The sequence below is a fragment of the Pimephales promelas genome, chromosome 17 (assembly GCF_988280905.1).
Source record: "Pimephales promelas chromosome 17, fPimPro1.hap1.1, whole genome shotgun sequence".
Taxonomy (NCBI): domain Eukaryota; kingdom Metazoa; phylum Chordata; class Actinopteri; order Cypriniformes; family Leuciscidae; genus Pimephales; species Pimephales promelas.
In genome coordinates this window covers 19,277,405-19,297,751 of record NC_142785.1, presented here as the reverse complement: position 1 = coordinate 19,297,751, position 20,347 = coordinate 19,277,405, and the positions used below count along the sequence as shown (strand labels likewise).

At 36.8% G+C, this 20,347-nt stretch overlaps 1 protein-coding gene across 1 annotated transcript in view; it reads left to right on the top strand.

The window, feature by feature from the left end:
- The window catches only part of thrab (thyroid hormone receptor alpha b), a 145,081-nt gene that overhangs the window by 9,251 nt on the left and 115,483 nt on the right, over positions 1 to 20,347 (top strand). The gene's annotated exons all lie outside the window — the stretch shown is intronic.

The following is a 20,347-nucleotide window of genomic DNA, read 5'->3' as shown; positions in this document are numbered from 1 at the left end:
AGATGGCATGGCGTGGAGACCCCTCGCTGAATGACCCTGAACCAGTGAAACCTGAGGCAGCTGTGTAGAGCGCTGCGCAGCCGAGTAGTTCTGTGAGTTGCCTCACCCCTAAGACACCACCGTCATAAACATTTTTATTCAGGCTGTTTCCATACTTGATTCTGTTGCTTGGCTTGAACTGAGTATAATGCCATGCTTCTCTCTTCCCTAACAGCTCTCTTTTCACATTGTACTTTTAAGTTTGAATGGTGTTAAGCCCAATTTATACTTCTGCGTCGACCTCCCGCTGTAGCTATCATAGGCTGTGTAGCGCATATTATACAGTATGCACCTCTCCAAAAATGTGACAACGTGTCAATTCTACATGGACAGCCTGTTCAAACCGCTCCCTCGGGTTTCACATGCTCCCTATGCACGTGTAATTGTGCGTCAACACGGAAAATGACACAGAAGTATAAATGAAAACCAACGCATAGTCTATAGCGCAAAGGCTCCGGCGTAGGTTCGACGCAGAAGTAAAAATCAGCCTTTATGTTTGCGTCATATCCGTGAGTTCAACTGAGTACTAGCGGCATCTGTTTACTACTACCAGGGCTTTTTGCCATACCTGCCATAAATGAATTAATCGTGAATAAATAATGAATTAATCATGCCATATATAAATGTATCATGTGTATGCTATTGCAGAAACAGGCAGTAATGACTGTAAATGAAACCAAAATTTAGATACTAGTGAAAATTCACAAGACCAGGGATTTTTCTTTCTTTTCTAAACTAGGCCATCTTTTTTCAAGTGGTGCACTTGTGCAATATCTACACAGTACGACAGATACACTGAAATTACAACCATTGCAGCCATTATATAACCTATTTAGTTATTTATTTTAGCCAATATTGTATGGTTTGCCAATGTAGTTTTTTACTGTGCCGATACATCATTTTGAACCTTAAAGTGGCTGAATCCAAAAATACTGTGCTTGTTTATGTATTAGCTGTACATGTTACAAAGATTGTCCAGTTTTGTTTATGAAGTGCCCAGCTTGGTACTAGACAGTCTAAATACTAACCAAGAATATTATTTTATTTGATAGATGTCTGTCCTCACAATCTTCTGGCGGGTTATGGTTTCTAAACAAAGTATGTGGATGAGGTAGGCAGCCTATGTGTTTGTAAATGTGCAGTAGGTATTGCCGCATCCACCTGGCTGAGGTATGTGGTGTAACGTCACCTGCAGATCGGCCATCCTTGACCCAGTTTAATCCCAAACCTGTGTTTAATAACATAAGTGGAGCTGTGGACTTGTTGGTGCAAGGCTCGTCTTTAATAACGGCCTAGAGCTTTTGGTCATTGCCTTCTTTTGACCATCAGACCATGAACGATTTCAGAAGTTGACATCAAAAGACACTGTAAGCCAAAATTGTGGCTGCAGTATCACATCAGATGAACTCAGGCTACAAAAAAAAAAAAAATGTAAAAAGCAGCATATAGTCATCCCATAATGACCTGATAGCATAGAAGGTAAGAGACATCCATTTATAGCTGTCACAATTTCTTTACACGTTTCTAGAGCAAACATCTGCTGCAGGCAGCTAGTCTGCATGAAAGCCAGAGCCTTGCTCATCTGACTTAAACTAGTGGTAAAAGCAAAGGGGAAAAATAGGTCATGCCTTTGAGAAGCAATACTTTATCTGAAAATGAAAAAGGTGTCAAATGTTAGCTGCCTCGCTCTCTGGCTGCTATACCGAGTAGAGATGGGAGAGCTGTTTGACTTGGCATGCAGACTGGGCCCCATTTTGGCTTTCACCCCAGCAGATCAATCTCCACATTTTTTTTTTCTCTGTGTGCGTGAAAGCTTTTTCTATTGCTTTTTTATTTTGTCTTGAGGCTGTTCAATCAATCAGAAATAAACTGAATTTAAAACAAAAAAGGTGAATATGAACAAAAGGGTGACCATTACTAAGAGAAAAGGAGTTGTGTTGTGATTAGAAGGCCTGGTTGATGCATCTTAGTTCATCTAGACTTAGTTCATCTATTGGGCAACAAGCGACCACCAATGTAAGTGTGAGAACTTCGGCTTCGTCCCATGATATTCCCACAGTGTCCAGGTCTTTCATGAACGTATGGCAGATGACCAGGCTTCTTTTTTGGCATCCTATTCCGGTCTTGTCCAGGTGCCCACATCATCGCCTCTTTTGTAATTCGGCTTTGTGGGAGACGGAGCAGATGCCTGGCAAATTGGAACCGTCGTTCGGCAATCAGGTCTAAGTGTTCGACTCAAGGTGCGGCAGTACTTCTTCGTTTGTTATGTGATCTCTGTACGATATTCGCAGAATTTGCAGCCGGCAGTGTTGGTGGAAAACGTTCAGTTGTCGTTCAATGTTTGCCATCAGTTTCCACGTTGTTGTATGCCTCCGTCGGTATGACGATGACATTTACAAGGCAAATCTTGGTTCGTAGACTCATGGTATTTGACCGCCAGATGGACGAAAGGAGCTGGTAGACCAAGAGAGGCTACACGATCCGGCAAGTGACATTGTGTTCAGCATCTCATCACTCCTGACCGTACTGCCCAAATAAGTAAATCGTTTAACTTTGACAATGCGTTGTTGCCTCATGGAAATGGGAACATTCAATCGAGAGTAGCCAATGCGTATGATCTTAATTTTAGGTGCACTGATTCTTAACGCTGTAAATACTTTTTACGTGCGAAGTTTTGCAACAAGTTTTGATCCACCAATATTTCAGCCAAACTAATTTTGCATTAATTGTTTTGTGAGGATTTTTTGTTGTTTTGGCCTTTATTTTGTGAAAAGAGCTGAGCCGCAAGGCGACGCTCTCGATTTACCGGCCAATCTACATTCCTAGTCTCACCTATGGTCATGAGCTTTGGATCATGACCGAAAGGACAAGATCCCAGATGCAGGCGGCTGAATTGAGATTTCTCCGCAGGGTGGCTGGGCGATCCCTTAGAGATAAGGTGAGAAGCTCAGGAGGAGCTCAGAGTAGACCCGCTTCTCCTCCACATCGAGAGGGGCCAGCTGAGGTGGCTCGGATATCTGTTCCGGGAGAGGTTCTGGGTTCCTGGAGGAGACCCCGGGGAAGACCTAGGACACACTTGAGGGACTATGTCTCCTGGCTGGCCTGGGAATGCCTCGGTGTCCCCCCGGAAGATCTAGAGGAAGTTTCTAGGGAGAGGGAAGTCTGGGCATCTCTGCTTAGACTGCTGTCCCCACAACCTGGCTCTGGATAAGCGGAAGAAAGATGGATGGATGGATGTTTTTTGATGAATTAAATTCATTATTAGTGTTCACAGTTTTCAAAGCTGAATATCAAGAAGATGTGTTCAAAATCTTTAAAAGCAGCTAGTAATTCAAATGTGGTTGACAAAAACTTAATTTTATTAGTGTTGCAAGTGCAATGGGTTATTTAATGTAGCTGAGTTCATATTTTCTTGTACCTTATTTAGTTTTTGTGTTGTCATCTAGCTTATTTGGCTAGCTTCTATCAAACGACAGATACATTTGAGTTGTTTGATTGTCCTTTGACTTCAACAACAAAAGATTTGTGAAACATTTTCTCTGATAAGTCTATTATAGTATATGCACTGTTATATGGCCAGTTGTTATTCATTAAATGCTTTTGCATTATTTTTTTTCTCTGTGCAAGTGCAACCTATTTTTGTGTTGTAACCCACGGGTTATAGTTAGCCGTGGGATTTTACATGTGGTGTTCCAGTCCAGCAGACACATTTTCCACAACACTTATAAAGCGGCTGCCAGTTTATGTGCTCATTTGTCAATAATACATTATGGGATGTCCATCTGTGTCAGCTTCCAAATAGAGCACATATTTATGCACATTTGTGTGTAGTAGAGATTCTGCATGTTATTGACAGTCTGTGTAAATCTGTCAGAGGGAAAGAAAGCTTCTTTTTATCATCGGGTAGTTTTAAAGCTGTTTTCACTGCTAATACAATTCTTTTATTTGACATCAAAATGAATAGAGAGTCTGTCTGTAGTCTCATCTATTGCTTGTTCATTTGAATTTGAAATGGACATTTCACAAGGTGCAGGAATTTCAGTAAGTGTTGCTTTAAAGTTGACATGAAACTGAAGTTGTGATATATCCTAGTGAAACGGCTTCTCGAACAAGAAAAAAATGTAGGGCAGGACTTGATTTTGTCAATTTGGGAATTGACAAAATTGGTTTGCTATTGCTGTCATCAGAGAAGAGATTTTGCTGCAAGAGGGAGCGGTTATTTTGTTATTACGTTATTTTGATTAAAAACTAAAAAGGGACTATGAAAAAAGTGCTGAATAAAAAAAAGACTGAATAAAAAAGTGCATAAATCATTAATAAATACTGCAATATTCCCCCATTGCAATCGATCAATCAATCAATCAATCAATCAATTGTTTTAGACTGCAGTTTGTTTGTTTTCTAGTAATTTACATGTTATTTTATTAGGACTTGTTTTTTTCTGAATCATGGGAAAATCATGATCTCCATTTAAAGAAAAAAAAAATGTGATTCTCAATTTATTTAGGATCATGCTGCTCTAAACCTAACCCTATAGTAAATGCATTTAGTTAATTAATATTATTCATTAATTAAATGTCTAATTACACTGTACCACCACGAACACTAAAATAAAGTGTAACCACATGTTTTTAGATATTCTGTAGATGTTTAATATTCAAAAATGCGAAGCAGGATTTTTTTTATGAGATTTCAGAGTAAGTGGGGCTAATCAGTGTGTTTCTGCAGAAATACTGTAGACTAAAAACTAAATGTCTCCAAATGTCTGTTCTGTCACTGCAACAGCATTAAAAAGAGTGCTCTTCAGCACAGTTTTTCACTCTTTTGCTCTCTTTTGTTCTGGCTGAGGGAAAGTAGAAGGTTTGAACATATTACAGGTTTTTTGCTCTCAATAAAGGCAAAAAATCTCTTCAGTAAAGCGGATTTTGCTTTCACTGGCTATTCCTTACTCTTAAGACCAAACAGCATCACAGGGAATAGGCTGTAAACCCTCTCCTGTTGCCTCTCGTATAATACAGCATTGGCTTTAAGTTGTCCCTCTGGAGGTGGCTGTGTGAATCAGGGCTCAGGTTAGAGCTTGGATGGCTTTATTTCCACAGTTAAGCCTGTTTTTTTTTTGGCCAATATCTTATGCATTTTATTTATCCCTCACTGAACACAGTGAAGAAGGCTTAGTTGGGATTAACATGGGAATCGGATGAATGTCCATACACCAGTGGCCGGAGCAATGTGGGTAGGCGAGTAAGACAAAGTTTCAGCGGATGTGTGACGTACTACTCTGTCTGAATTGTTTTCTGTAACTTTATCCGTGCCGCCACAGCTGAATCATAATTCTAAATCACAGCAGAAATAATTTTCTTTTTTGTTCATGTGTGTGGTTTTTTTTTGGTTTAACTAAAAAAAACCCACTAAAATTAAAAACTTTAGAAATGTTGCATTTGCAAATTGCAACTAAGTTTACTATAATGACAAACTGAATAAAAAAAGCTAAATAGAAATTTAACCACCATCCCACCAACTAATATAAACTACAAAAACTAGATAATAGGATTAAAGCCGTAACAAAATTATCATAAAAGCTCATTCATAATATTAATAAATACTGTAATGATAATACAAAAAAAAAAACACAAGAAAAAAAATCTTTCTCTAGTTGTTCTTGAGTTCTTTGAGAAAAAGAAAACAATATACTGTACCAGTGTAGACCGATTATTGCACAAATTAATACTTCAAGTTCAAATAGTCTAAATGTAATTTTGTCCTGTATATTTGTCTTTGATGTAATGTTTAAGCAAAATTAACATTACAACTGAATTGCATTGGATCAACTTGGAAAAATCATAGCCTAGTCATAGCTTAACCCTAATTTTTAAACTTCCTTTGCTTCTTTCTTGATTTGTGGCAGACGTTCTGGCAAAACTGATCTATTACCTAGGGAGGACTCTGAGGTTGAAGCAGAAGACTTATTATGCAGGAGCAGTTTTAAGAGTTAGTAGTTGTTTTGCTTGCTTTTAGGACAGGGTTCCCCAAACTCTGTCCTGGAGGGCCCTGTCCCTGCACAGTGTAGCTCCAACCCTAATCAAACATACCTGAGCAAGGTAATCAAGGTCTTCAGGATCAGTAGAAACTCACAGGTAGGTTTGTGTGAACCCTGTTTTTGGATCTCCTCAACTCCTTGATTTCCTTCAGAGTCGACTGAACCCCTTTGGCAAATCAGATTTTGGATTGTATAATTGTTGCTACTGTCTTCAATACGACTCTCATTCATATAGCTTATGTGGTTTCAACACTTCATTATTCATATGCTAAGGTTATTGGATAGGGTGTAGGAGAACTTGTGCCAGACGTCAACTGACTAATGTGTTAGAGCCTTTTGCTTTTTTAATGGAAACTTCACTGTAGCACTTTGCGGTAAAGAAAAAAAAACACATAGATGGGGTTCCAATAAAGGTGTCTTGTGTCAGTGTGGGGGGATCCGGGACGCATTCGAGTGACCTACATAGTTTAACTTGATACACAGTCGTCCCTTCTCAACTGACAGTAATTGAGAGCTCCCCCCTTCACCTTGCCACATACAGGTAACTAAGAACTAAATGCAAAGATGCGCTTCGTCCCCCGTGCTCCCATCGTTCTTTCAGACCGTCTGCTATAGGACCATTGAGATGCAAATGACCTTCCTTAACAAGCTGCAGATCTTTACCGTCATTCTCTATACACCTTTATCGATTCATTGTACATTGACACCACGTCACAGTATGTTCTCTCAGAGATATACAGTAACACTTGATATTCAGCGACAAGATCAAAAAGTGAAAGTTCACAAGATATCGTTTCAGCTCGGGTCTTCTGTTTCAGCGTCGCTCTTTGTCGTACGGGTGGTCTTGCTTAATGTTATTCGTCTCTCATCCTTGCATGTGGCGTCTGTCATCCAGCCTCTGTCTTAATCGTTCGCCAGGGATGACCTTTTCTGCCTTGCCAGACGAGAACATCAGCAGGTTTAAATGCCATCAGATTTGGTCTTCTGAAATTGTAACCTTTCTTAATGGGAACTGATGAAATCTGCTGGAAATGTACAAGGGACAATGTCTATTTCCATACATTTTACAGGGAAATGTATGGAAGATACATTCATTTGAACATTATTTTTAATGTTCAATTTTAATTTAATATTAGGCTTTTAAGCCCTAATTTCAATTTATTTTGAAGTATAGGTGATAACATTAGGGGCTTTCACACCAGGTAGTTCTAGGAACTTAGTTCTAGGAACTAGCCACCAAGGTGTTTCCCAGAGAGGGCCATTTTCTTGGTTGCATTCGCACAGCTAGCAGAAACTCTGAAGTGACGTCTTGTTGTTATTTTTATTTTGACGGTGCTGAGTACGACACACAATGCTTCCATTCTCCATCTTCATGACCTGTTTACCTGTCCTATCGAATGCGTTATTAGATAGAAATGTTATACAAAGAAAGTAGACAGTATATGAAAACGTATTAGCGCTTGCCTTGCAATTTATCATGTTTCGATTGGTTCCCTCAAAGTTGCGTTGGATTTTCTCCTTACCATAAAGGTTCTATCTGTGAGGTGATGGTATTCTGTGTGCGTTCGGCCAATCAGGGTACTCTTACGTCACTGGTAGTTCCTATTGTACTGGCTTAGACCATGCTCTGAAGTAAGAGCTAATTTAGTTCTCTCACAAGTCGTTTGTAGAATTAAAGTTCTGCGGTGCAAACCCAAAAAGGGGGTACTTCCACCTTTAGTTCTAGGAACTAGGAAAAGGTCCCTTAGGTGTGTTAGCCCCTATTTATTATTACTCATGCAGCCCGATTTATAACAGTAGTTGTGACTCAACTTAAAAAAATATAAACATTTATTTAACCTTTAAAACCTAATCTAGAAAAATGTTAACAGGAAAAAATAGGCTATAATACCTCAAATTAATAAAAACAAATAAAGCTGATTTTATTGGGTCCTTTTTCCCACATTTCTGTGACTCAGAATATGTGTATAGGCCTACTTGTTTCCTTTTGTTTTATATTAGAAAAAAAAAGTGAATAGCGTGTGCCCTGTTTTCAGGTCCACAGCTTTAAAAAGCGTCTAGAAATGAAAAATAATCTGAATACACAGATGATGCATTTGTAGATTTTATGTGTAGATTAAATCTGAGCATTTGTACCTAACTAGCCCAGTATATGCACCATTAACTGTTAATGCAATTTAAACATAAGTCACACCTCCCATCATTCTGATCTGAATGTTTAACAGTGGTGTCAAAATGGTAATAAAATCTTTTAATCATTGTGCAAATGCCTCTCCATCCATTTTTTTATGGGAAGGTGAATATTAATAGACGTTTCAGTGTCAATGCTCATTTTCACCTTTACCGTCATCTAACGCTCACGTAAAGTGAAGATGTGGTCACATTAGCGAAATATGGTGAACTTTTGTGGCCAAACGTACAGTATATAAAATAATTCAGCCTTTCATATCGTATTGCTGTTGTAATATTGGGCATTCATAAGTGCAGACATGATTTGAACAGACAGAGTGACAGAGTTCTTTATTTACTGCAACGCTTTTGAGTAGGCATGGCTTTAGGTGTAACCTCACTTAGCCAGATTATGACCTTAATCTTTTTAGAGGTATAAGCTGATCACATGAAGCCTGTGATTGGTCAACTTTGACCCAATGACTTGCCTCACATAGTCTTGTGAACATAGCCCACTGAGTGCTAATTATTCTGCAGTACTATTTCTTTTCTCTGTTGCGAGAACTAATTCTCCTAACCAATTCAATGAACCAATTTGGATGTGTATGATTCACTCTGCCTCTTTCGAAATCAGACTATCTTAAGCTGTCAAGATGCGTCGTCTTCATTCTGGTGTAGATGTCTGTCTCGGATTTTAAATCTCTGAAAGACTTCTGTCCTTCAGGCAAAGGTAAGAAACTTGGGAGAGCACCTTATGATCTATGACCTTATGATCCCATCAAATGGAGCTTAGATGGAGAATTATATTACTGCTGCGATTCTGATATTATTGATGGAATGAAGCAACACACCAGAATGTTCTTTTTCAGTTTTCTGTGGGATTCTTTAGTAAGAGTAAAAATTGGATTGATTTTACTTGAGGAATGAATGTGTATTTTTTTTCTCTCTAGCCTATGTGTTTCTCCAATTATGGTGTCCCACAAGGAGATTCTTAAGTTTAGCAATTGCAATATTTCAAAAAAAAAAAGAAAGAAAGTAAGTCCATTGACGTGTAGTAGAGATGTATAAAGCACAGTGCGGGCAACTTGAATCTGCCCTAACGACAAACTTCCAAACTTACTTAAATGATGGGATTTCAGTTCACCTATACGAAATTTTGCTGAGCTATCAAAGCCACATTATCTTAAATTACTAATGAAATAAGCAAGCAGACACAGAATGGTATTTGTCAAATAAATTTTCAATGAAGCAGTGCATAAATATTTCTTCAAGACCTGAAGGGACACATACACACATTAATCATGTCCTAATTCAGTCAATTCCTAACAGGGAACTGTAGAGAAATGTCTGACCGCCGTTGAGTCTTTCACGTCTTTTCCGTTCTTTGTTAAGTGTGAGATAGAAAAATCATGTCTCCTGAACAAATTTCAGTTGTTTGTGGTCAGCTAATGGGACGCCACCTTATCGGTTTAATTGTTTTCAAGTTGTAGCTTGCACTTTTGACATTATTGTTTGCATATGTACTGTATAGCCTTGATATCAGTAGCACATGTCATGTATTTTTAAACACAAATGTCCTTCATGTAATGAATGTCCACATGTCTCCTTTCCTGCTGTTAATGTTCCTTAAGGTATCCAAATGGCCATGTCACTTAATTTCCCACAGAGGTTTAGTGTAGGTGGGGACTTGATGGTGCACCAAACCATATTTCAGTTAGTACTCAAGCAGGTGAGGAGTCGCTTTCACTCAGTACAGATTGTTCTCTGTTCAACATCAGACAGAAGCCCTGCAGCTGTCCTCAGAAACATCACAGCCTGAGCTCACACAAACTCCTTCTGGCCATTTCTTCAGTCTGGGCTTGCTTAGGAAAGCGGGTTGTGCTCTCTCAAACTGTAGAATGAGGATACGGATTCTCACATAAAGAATCTGCACAAATCCCCAGGAGGGGATTACAATTAAATTTTTTTTTGTTGTAATTATTGTTCATTTAAAAAAAATAGCGAATGGTTTTGCTTCTGATATAATGATATTGTAAGTGTGAGAGAGTTAAGATGCATTTAATTGACTGTTTATTTAAGCAGTAAAAAGGACATTCGGGTTAGGGCTGGTAAATAAATGAAGAGTTCAGATGCAAAAGCCTCTAAATGCCATTTGAAATTTTCTTCTTTAACGATGATTTTTATCAAACTTGTATATTTAAGTTCAGTAATTTCACTTAAATAGCAATTAATAGGTAATTATCATTGCCATTTAAGTGAAATCACTGAACTTAAATATACAAGCTTAATAAAAATGATCATTCTAGAAGAAAATTTCAAATGGCACTTAGAGGCTTTTGCATCTGAACTCTTCGAATATAGATTTCTCAATATTAATCGATTCTCATTTTTATGAACCGATATCGATTCTTAAATCTCAAGAATCGATTAGTCATCCTGTTTCATTTGAATGAATGAGACATTCTATCGTGGCTGCGCGCATCCAAAAAAAAAAAATCGCATTAATCTTTGTCCTTTGTTACTATTGATGAGAAACAAAGTCTCAAGTTTCAAATTACGTCCATTTTCTTTAGAAATTCAAAAACATAAATACACCATATTACAATCTTAATGTTCTTCAATATTTAATGCATATTTGAATAAATCTGGCAAGTTTTTATGACAGCCACCATTTAAATGTTTATATTTCATATAATCCTCTTATTATAAAAATAAATAAAAGTGTAATTTAAGTGTTTGTATGGCTACAAAACAGTTAATTATTACCTTCATATTAGGCTACAACTAGACTCCCATAGTTTACATCATTAGTTAAGAGATTTGATTTCCTTGAGAAAAATTGGCATTTATCGTAACTGATATCCAAAATAATCGATATCGAATCGAATCGAATTTTAATCGAAATCGAACCGAATTGTGAAATTTGTCTCAATACCCAGCCCTAGTTTGTAGTCTCATTAGCCGCGGTTCCATCACAAATTGCGAATTTTCCTGCGAATTGAAAATAGGCTCAATGGAAATACGCCAATTTCGCAAAATCTCCCATTTACTGCAAAAAGTTTTTAAGCTCACCTGAGGAGAGCGTATCTGATATGATAAGCGATTGTTAGATTTAATCAGTGCGATTTACTGCAATGTCAGAAACAGAAACAGAGTTTCTTGATCAGAGGACATTTTCTGGTGAAAACTATTATGTTGGTCATATGTCCAAAAATAATAATCTGTGATTCTGAATGCCAGTATCCACATCGGTGCGGTGACTGACCGCCTCACACTCTCCTCAAACATTGTGTTCATCCACACTTTGCCTTGTCGAGGGTGTCGAAGTACAACTCATGTAAATTTGTTACAGTAATTCCGCGAATAACTGCAATTTCAGTTTTCGAAAAAAGGACATTTTAGTCGCATAACATCGGTTAATGGAAACACATTTATTGACATTTAGAAACATTTTTATTGACAATTTTGTGCAAATCTGTAATGGAAAAGCGCCTAAGTTTCAGTGCTTTGATTTAAAATGTAGAGCATTTACAATAAATTGTTTGACTTATTACTTTGAAGTGTTCAAAATGTGTTATTGAACGTTTTAGTAATAGATATTAAATTAAATATTTGCTTTTTGGTAAAATAATAGTCTCTTATGCTTACCAAGGGTGCATTTATTTGTTCAAAAATACAGTAATAAGTATAATATTGTGAAATATTATTATTACAGTTCACGATTACAATAAGTGTTTTCTATGGTAATGTCATTTATTTCTGTGGCAAAGTTGAAATTTCATAATCATTACTCCAGTCTTCGGTGTCGCATGATTAGGGTTGGGAACCGAGAACCGGTTCTTTTCCAGAACCGGTTGTGTTTTTGAAAAAATACCGGAACCGTGCAAAATTCCTAAGTTTCGGTTCCGAAAACGGTTCTGATGCCGATGCGATATCATCATGTGGGCGAAGTGCTGGGAGTAGAAGACGCCGTCTTATTCCTAAATGACAAAAACTTCACCACTGAAGTTGCGATTTGCTCTCACACGCGCTGCATTTGTCACACACAGACACACGCACGCTGCGCGCGCCGACCGCCGAGTCACTCTCTAGCCTACATTCAAATCTGTTTGCGCTGAGAGAGAGAGAGAGCAGTTGTCGATATGAAACTGCTTTACAATCACAGTCTCAATATTTATGTGTTTCACATATTCAAATGATTTCCGTTACAGAATTAGAGAGATTATAGTTTGAGTAAACATTGACAGTAGTGGTCAAAACAGATGCAGTCCGTATATTTTTTGTGTTCAGAATTTACAAAATATATACAATGAGCGAGTGCATCATAATGTTTTTTTTTCAAACCGTGTTTTTGTCTTATCTTGAATCACTACGTAAAGCCTGTAATAAGCGTTAATACTCGGACTTCTTTAGACTGGCCGGCAGATCGCAGCTGCTGCGGAGTAGCCCAATGCCTGCGTGACTCGTCATGGATATAAACAGAGAGAAGTAGCTCCGGCAACAATGTTCTTCCGCAAGACGCATGCAGTTCTGTTTATTAACTGCTAGAGCGCCGATTTATCCAGTAATGAAATAAGTAAAGTCTTTATGAATCAATCATTCAAACCGTTTTATAAAATAATCTGTTCTACACACATATGTGTGTTAAAGCATATACTATTCCTTCTGAGAGGGTATTCTTCACTGTTGGAGATACAATAAAGGAGAGGTCTAAATTATTATAGAGAATGCAGAATTTTTTAATTTCCTTTATATATAATTTTTTTTTTGCAAAGATTGCTTAATAATATTTTGAGTTTGTTTACATTACCAGTCTGTTAAACTAATTTGTCATGTACTATAAGAAATAAACACAAAAAGAATTGTGGATTTTTCTCTTACTAATATTTTTAATTGAATGGGAACCGGAACCGGAACCGGAATCGTTTGGCGGAACCGGAATCGGAACCGGAACCGGAAAATTTCTCACGATTCCCAACCCTACGCATGATATGATCGTTCATAAATCATTCTAATATGCGGATTTGATACTCAAGAAACATTTCTTCTTCTTCTTATTATTATTATTATTATTATCAGTGTTAAAAACAGATGTGCTGCTTAATATTTGTTTTGTCTTTCCTGTTAATTTTGATCCCCTATAAGCTATAAAAATGGTAGTGTATACTGAATGTTGGCAGAAGGCTGAAATATATTATTGAGATATAATTTCATTAGCTATATCGCCCAGACCCAGCCTTAATCTGCACAGCTGTTTTATTTCTTAAAATTAGCTCGTTCATCAGAACTTGTGAAGCTGAGGAGAAACGTGTGTTCTTTGAATCGCTTAAGTCAGCAGTGGAGTTGCCAAACACTACACAATACTTTCATGGATTGTGATCAACTGCTCTGTGCTGGAACAGTGGGCTTTTGGCTGCGTTTCTGTCCGCTGTGAAGCACCTTCATAATTCCACCATTCAGCATCACTTGGATTCTTGACACAATGTGAGAACTTAATTTTACATAATGGGCATTTAAGTACTCACTTTAAAATTGTATTATATCAGCGCAAAGGCCAATTGTAGAACTTTCTGACATTTTAAAATGTCCTCAATTAAATGTTGAAAGCCTCACATATGCGTAGCATTTTGTGCCACTGTCATTTAATTTTTTTCTCTCTCTGATTATAACGAGAGCTCCTTTCTGAGAGCCCATTTGCTGATTAGAGGGCTCATTAGTAGCCGTTTGAGGAGGCCTGGAGCCGGAACATTAGCACTGTGGGACAAAGGGGAGGTGGGCCAGGACAGGAAGGCGTCAGTCAGTTTAATTAGGAAATGATAGTCATATGCAAGATAATTTGATGTCACTATACAGTATAATGGCAGTAGATGGAAATAAGAGCGAGTGTCTGTAGCTGTGTGAATTGAAATGTCTCTTATTGTAATATGTTTGTAGGGTGAGTTCAATCAGAGATTTATCCTGGCTGTATATCACCCTGTTCTGTGGTTTCTTGAAAAAAATACATTAGGTAGTTGTTGAGGAACTGCTATAAGACCTGCAAAAGCAATGAGTTATATTGGCCAGCAGACAAAGAATATGTCATTCTCCATGGTTCATTCTCAACATTTATTTTTCATTGTGGTTTAATGTGTCAGCATAGGGATTAACACAGTTTGGTTTACTGAGAGAGGAACTGAGGTGGGATGAATAGTGATGGTGTGGCTCTTGATCTGGTTTCACATCTGTATTTTAGACCTAAGCAGACTTGCTGCTTAACTATAGTGATTGTGCTGTTTAAAATATGTATTTAAAAAAATGTGGATCCATATGATTTTCCCACACAATCTCATTCCTAAGTGTCTGTTAAACCTTTGACCAAATCACACCAGAACATGCAAATCTGAGCCAGAGAGAGCAGTCATCATGTATAGGTAAGAAATGGATTTACAAATTGTTTTTTCAACCACTCAGTATTGTTTTTTCTGTCTAACAATAATTCAAATGATCATAGAAGTACTGGGATAAAAGTTTATATTTCAGAAATTAACACTGATGTCTCCGGTCATGATCAAAATAGAGCAAATCACCAATTGAAAATAACATGCCACTTCAAATCACTAGCTATTGTATTACATTGTAATGCCACATTGTTTTTGTTACAATACCTGTTGGTTTAATTGTCATTCAGTCATTCAATCAAGAGATTCGTTCATAAACACTGATTCATTCAGTAATGAAACAAGTGATTTATTAGTGAGTCATTGAATCATTCATTTAAACCAATTCATTCTAATTAATTAAACATTTTTAAATAAACTGCATCAAATAATATTTGGTCAGAACCTCTACTAATTTACATGTTATTTTATATAGTTGTCTGTTCAGAATCATTTGAAACTAAAAAATGTGATTCTAATGCATCCAGAATTGTGCAGCTCTATAATTTACTGAATGTTTTGATACTTACTTTCTGTTTAAGTTTGACAAATATGATTATGATAGTGTAAGAAGTCCATTACTCTGTTGGTGAGAAGTGAGTGAAAAAATAAAATAAATAAATAACAAAAAAAATAAAATAATAATAAAAAAAAAATATATATATATATATATATTAGTGCTGTCAGTTAAACACATTATTAATGGCGTTAACGCAAACCCATTTTAAAGGCTTCAATTTTCGCGTGATCGCGTGATCAACAGTCTTTTTGGCTTAGCAAAGGCTTAGCAAACTTTGTAGTTTTCTTTCACATGCTTTTGCAACAGGACGTGGCATGCGTGTGTTGTGCTCTGAAACCCATTCATTTCAATGACTTGTTTGGGCTTGAGAGCCGGCCAAATAGTAGGTTAACGTTACGTTTTGAGTGGATGATGAGCGCGAGATGCCGAAATGGATGCCAATAATGGATGCAAATAAACAAATAAATAAATAAATATAAATAAAAAAATAAGATTCTGAATGGAAATTTTACTTTTAAAAAGTTGCCAAATGGTTCCATTGACAAGACCAAAATGATCTGTGTTTTGTCGTTGTGAACTGAGCAATCATCATCGCAGCACGTCTAGTCTGAAATACCGCTTGATGATGGTCAAGCACACACACACACACGCACACACAGCTGATGCGAATTCTCCACCCCCTCGTAAATATAAGGACCTTGTGTTAGTATTTATTTCACCCTTTTATTGATGGACAGTGTTACATTGTGTGAGAGATTATTTGCTCCAAGTGAGAATTTTTTATTGTGAATTTTTTGAATACAGTTAGTATGCCAATGTTGTCAATAAAAAAAAACATTTGCACAAAGCAAGCCGATCCACTTTACCATGTTGATAAGAGCATTAAAATGAGAAAAAAAATAATGGGACAAAAAGAAATCAAGAGACATTTAGAATCGATAAAAATGTGCGATTAACGAAAAACTATGACATTAATGCGATTAATCGCGATGAAATATTTTAACCGTTTGACAGCACTAATATATATACATCGCTGATTGTTGGTCATTTTACAATATGATATGTTTCATTATAGCTGTTCAGCACCGATTTGCCGATTTGCTTTTCAGACATTGATGTTTGAGTGTGATTGCTTGGACAACGATTATAAAATTTGATGATTATTATGATTATTACTTGCAGGTGTCTGTTCAAAAAAACATTTACTATCATTATTGTGTGTCTTGTGTGTTTAGAATCAGTGAAAATATTCTAGATTGCAACCAACACCCTGTTGAGTATACCGTATCTGTAGTTTAATTCCGCTGTGTAAACATTCCTCCTTTGCGGTCTTGCTCTGGAAGGGTTGGTCGTGGAGCAGAGCAGCTGCCAGGGTGATGATGTTGTCATGGCAGGAGCTCCTGTGGAGTCTTCCTTGCATTCTGTTCTGTTCCACTGGGGATGTTTTTTTTTTCCATGTGAAAAGGAAGTTGTTCATATATACTGTATTGTGATACCTCGAGAGCATCCTGAACCTTGATTCAGGCTGCACGGAAAGGCACAGAAAGACCAGTTGTTGGTAAGAGAAAATGACTTCAATTAAAAAATCTCTCTCATGTTCCAATATTATTGTATGGTGATAATGCACAATGAGTAATTAAGTTCCTCCTCATTTGGCCCGTTGGGTCTATCAGTTATCTAGATGATGATCTTGAATTTGTTTACTGCCACACAACAGTGATTGTTGTTCTTCTATATGTCATGAAAGATATTTAGTCATTTGAATTACTTGGAATATAGCTTCAATCTCAGATCATACACGTTATCACACATTTGTTCATCAAAGCACAGCTGTCGGATGGTGCAGTTTAAGATATTTGACACCAGCGAGCGTGGTGGGCGCTGCTGACAGAATATACTCAAGAACTCATTTGCCTGTGGTTGGACAGCACTGGTGCAGACTATTGGGTGGTGGTATGGTTCTCTTACAGCATGATATTTGCCTAAGCGGTCTGGTTCTTATGATCCTGGTAATTTGAAGGCTGGCAATGGAATTGAGTAATTCATATAGGGGATATTCCGTTTTTTCCCCCCTCTTTTTCTTTCTTTTTAGATTATAATATAAAAATACATTAATATTTAAATATTTATTATAGTAATACTATTTAATTTTTTTTTATAATAAGTTTTATATAGAGCATGAGCAATTCTTGTAGAGAATATTCTGTTTTCCCCCCCTCTTTTTCTTTCTTTTTACATTATAATATAAAAATACATTAATATTTAAATATTTATTTTAGTAATACCATTTAATTTTTTTTTATAATAAGTTTTAATTATACAAAAATATTATAATAAATTGTTTCTGCAACCCAACATTTTGTCTAGACAGTTTTGAGACACTGAAACTAATTTAATAGTTAAATTAATATATAATAATAAAAACATCTGCTGATGTAATGTGATATGTTTGTATTAATTTACATTCTTAATTCTCATTGTATAATCTATATACTCCAGGGCTCGGCATTAATGTTTGTCAGATTTTTACTTGCCCGACTGGACAAGTAGCCTGATTAAATGTCAATTACAAAAAAAATAAAAAAATAATAGGGAATAACTAAAACGATTGATTTTTATTGTATTACATTATTAAAGTAAGTTGCGGTGCTAAGGCTCACACACCCTCTCAAAGAAAAATCTAAACAAATGAGCGGCGCAGTAAAGAAACTCTGTTAGCAACATACTGCCTACAATTCAAAATGTGGACTTTTAATACATTTAACGTGGTACAGTTTAGCAATCTCACACAATGAGAACTATTTTTTATAATACTATCACGACTGAAATATGTTACATTGATTCCATAAAGCAGTTCAATAAACAGTTAAAATTAACTCACTTACATTTTAGACGCATTATTGACTGTTTTTGTTCTGTTTCAGCAGCAAAAATAGATCCCTGTACACCGAGTCCGAAATTCGTGTCCGAAATTTTCACACATTAAAAAACAAATATGACCTCACGTTATGTCAATCACGCTTACACACTGTCTCTGAAACTTTCATCCTTCATAAAATAAAATGGATTGATTTTCTGGGTTTTTTGCATCCGTAGAAAGCTGTTTGAATGTTGTTTTGCCCTTTTAAAGGTGCAGATATGACAGTATGCTGATTTAAGTATGTCAAAGCTGATTAAACACGGATGAGAATATTGCTTCAGAATACAGCGCACACACACACAAATTCCGGACAAGCAGCTTTTTTGACTCGGACAAGTACATGAAAAGGCTTGATGTCGAGCCCTGTACTCTGTACTCACTTGGGACCTAAATGACGGTGGATACTTGAAAAGATGGGCATTTTGACTGATTTTGAGTGTGTGCATTTACAATAATACAGCAAAAGAACTCTGTTTCTGTGCGTTGTCTGAGTGTTGAACTATCTCTCAGAGAGCGTGCACATCTACCGGAATGAGTTTTCTTTATTGCGCTTCAACGGTTTAAAGTCACTTGTTTTGTAATATGAAATAAGCTGTTATGAGACAACAGTCCAACATCTCTACACATTTCTACCGGTTAAGTGTGTCTTTACTGGTATATCGCCCACTCCTAGCAGGATGCAATATTGATTCTAAAGGCTTTTCCTTGCAGAACAGATTGAGCATCCATTAGCAGGTTAAATGGCCTTGCATACTCTATAAATTACATTTAACTCCTTACAGGCGTTATGTCCAATGATGAGAATTCAAATGAATGCATGACTGAATTCAGGCAGCATATTGGAATATAAGAACAGACCCATAATCGGTTAATCAGTTATTTCTCACCATCCGGTAATTTCTATAATGAGTGCAATGTGACATTTTGAAAATCATATTAATTCATAACTGACCAAAAATGCCAGACTGCAGCTGAAAGAGTGCATGTGTGCACTACACTCTGGGTTAATGGAGAAGAGAAAGACCTCTTCCAGGCAGGATTGGAGCTTGTGCACTACCCACTAGGCTGTGTCTCTGACATGTGGTTTCAGTAATAGTTTTTGGTATATATTCCCTGATGAAATTGTGCACATTCAATAAGCCATATCTCTGCATTCATCTCATCGCATTGCTTTCTTGATTTTGATTGAATAGAATTCAATAAAACACCTCCGCAAGCAGACTTGCTGAGCAGAAATTTGATGTAATTTAGAGTGAGAAGGTGCTTTCTCTCTCTCTTGCTTTTTGCCGGCAGCATTCAAAGCATCATGTTCCTTGTTGGGGAAGCTGTTGCTTGTCAGGCTACTCCTAATTTTAATGCATTTCATATAGTCAAACATTTTTTTTTTTGGGGGGGGGGGGGGGTGGGAAAGTAGTTTGTTGTAGCACACAAGCTACTGACAAGAAGTGTAAAACTGTTAAAGCTACTTTTTAAATATGTTTTTAAAAAATAAATAAAAAGTAGCATCACTTATTTTTTATTGATACTCCCCAGCACTGTTTGTTTCATTTTAGTAGCTGTAGTACTGTACATGATCTTCTGTATAAGTATTTTCTATTTAGAAATACCATAGGACTGTTGCTTTTGGACGCAGTGTGCATATTAGGAAAAGGGGCGGAGCTTTGTTGTTTCTTGAGTGGTGGTTTGAGTGCATAGAGGTGTGTGTTTGTTGTGCAGTTTGACACAGTGGTGGAATCAACACCATACTGGAACACTGCCAGACGTTGATCAAGAACAACCTGCATGTTCTTCTTATTCAACAGATCCTTTTCAGGTGTTTACTCTCTACCAGTCAGCAGTTTGAAATTTGAATACATCAAGGTTGAAGCATTGAAATAGCATCTCATTATATATACATTTTTTAATGTATTGTTTTTTTTTTTGGTAACTTACGGCAGTATTAAGTGTACTTAATATATGGTTGTATGAATATACGATATAAGCTGGTAAAAAGTAATTAAATAAAGTAATGCTACTTAAATAAATAAGTAGACCCAATGTACATTAAGACCCCCCCTGTGGTGAAAATCAAGTTTTTAATGTTGTTTTATATGTCTATGTTGTGTTTTAAATAAACTTTAAGACAAACCATGTGCAAATTTATCAGTCAACAACACCATTGCTGAGTAATTTCCCCTTGAAGCAGCAGTGTACCAAAAACACCGTTTGAAACCGTCCCTTCTTCCTAGCGGCGGTGGGGGTGGGGT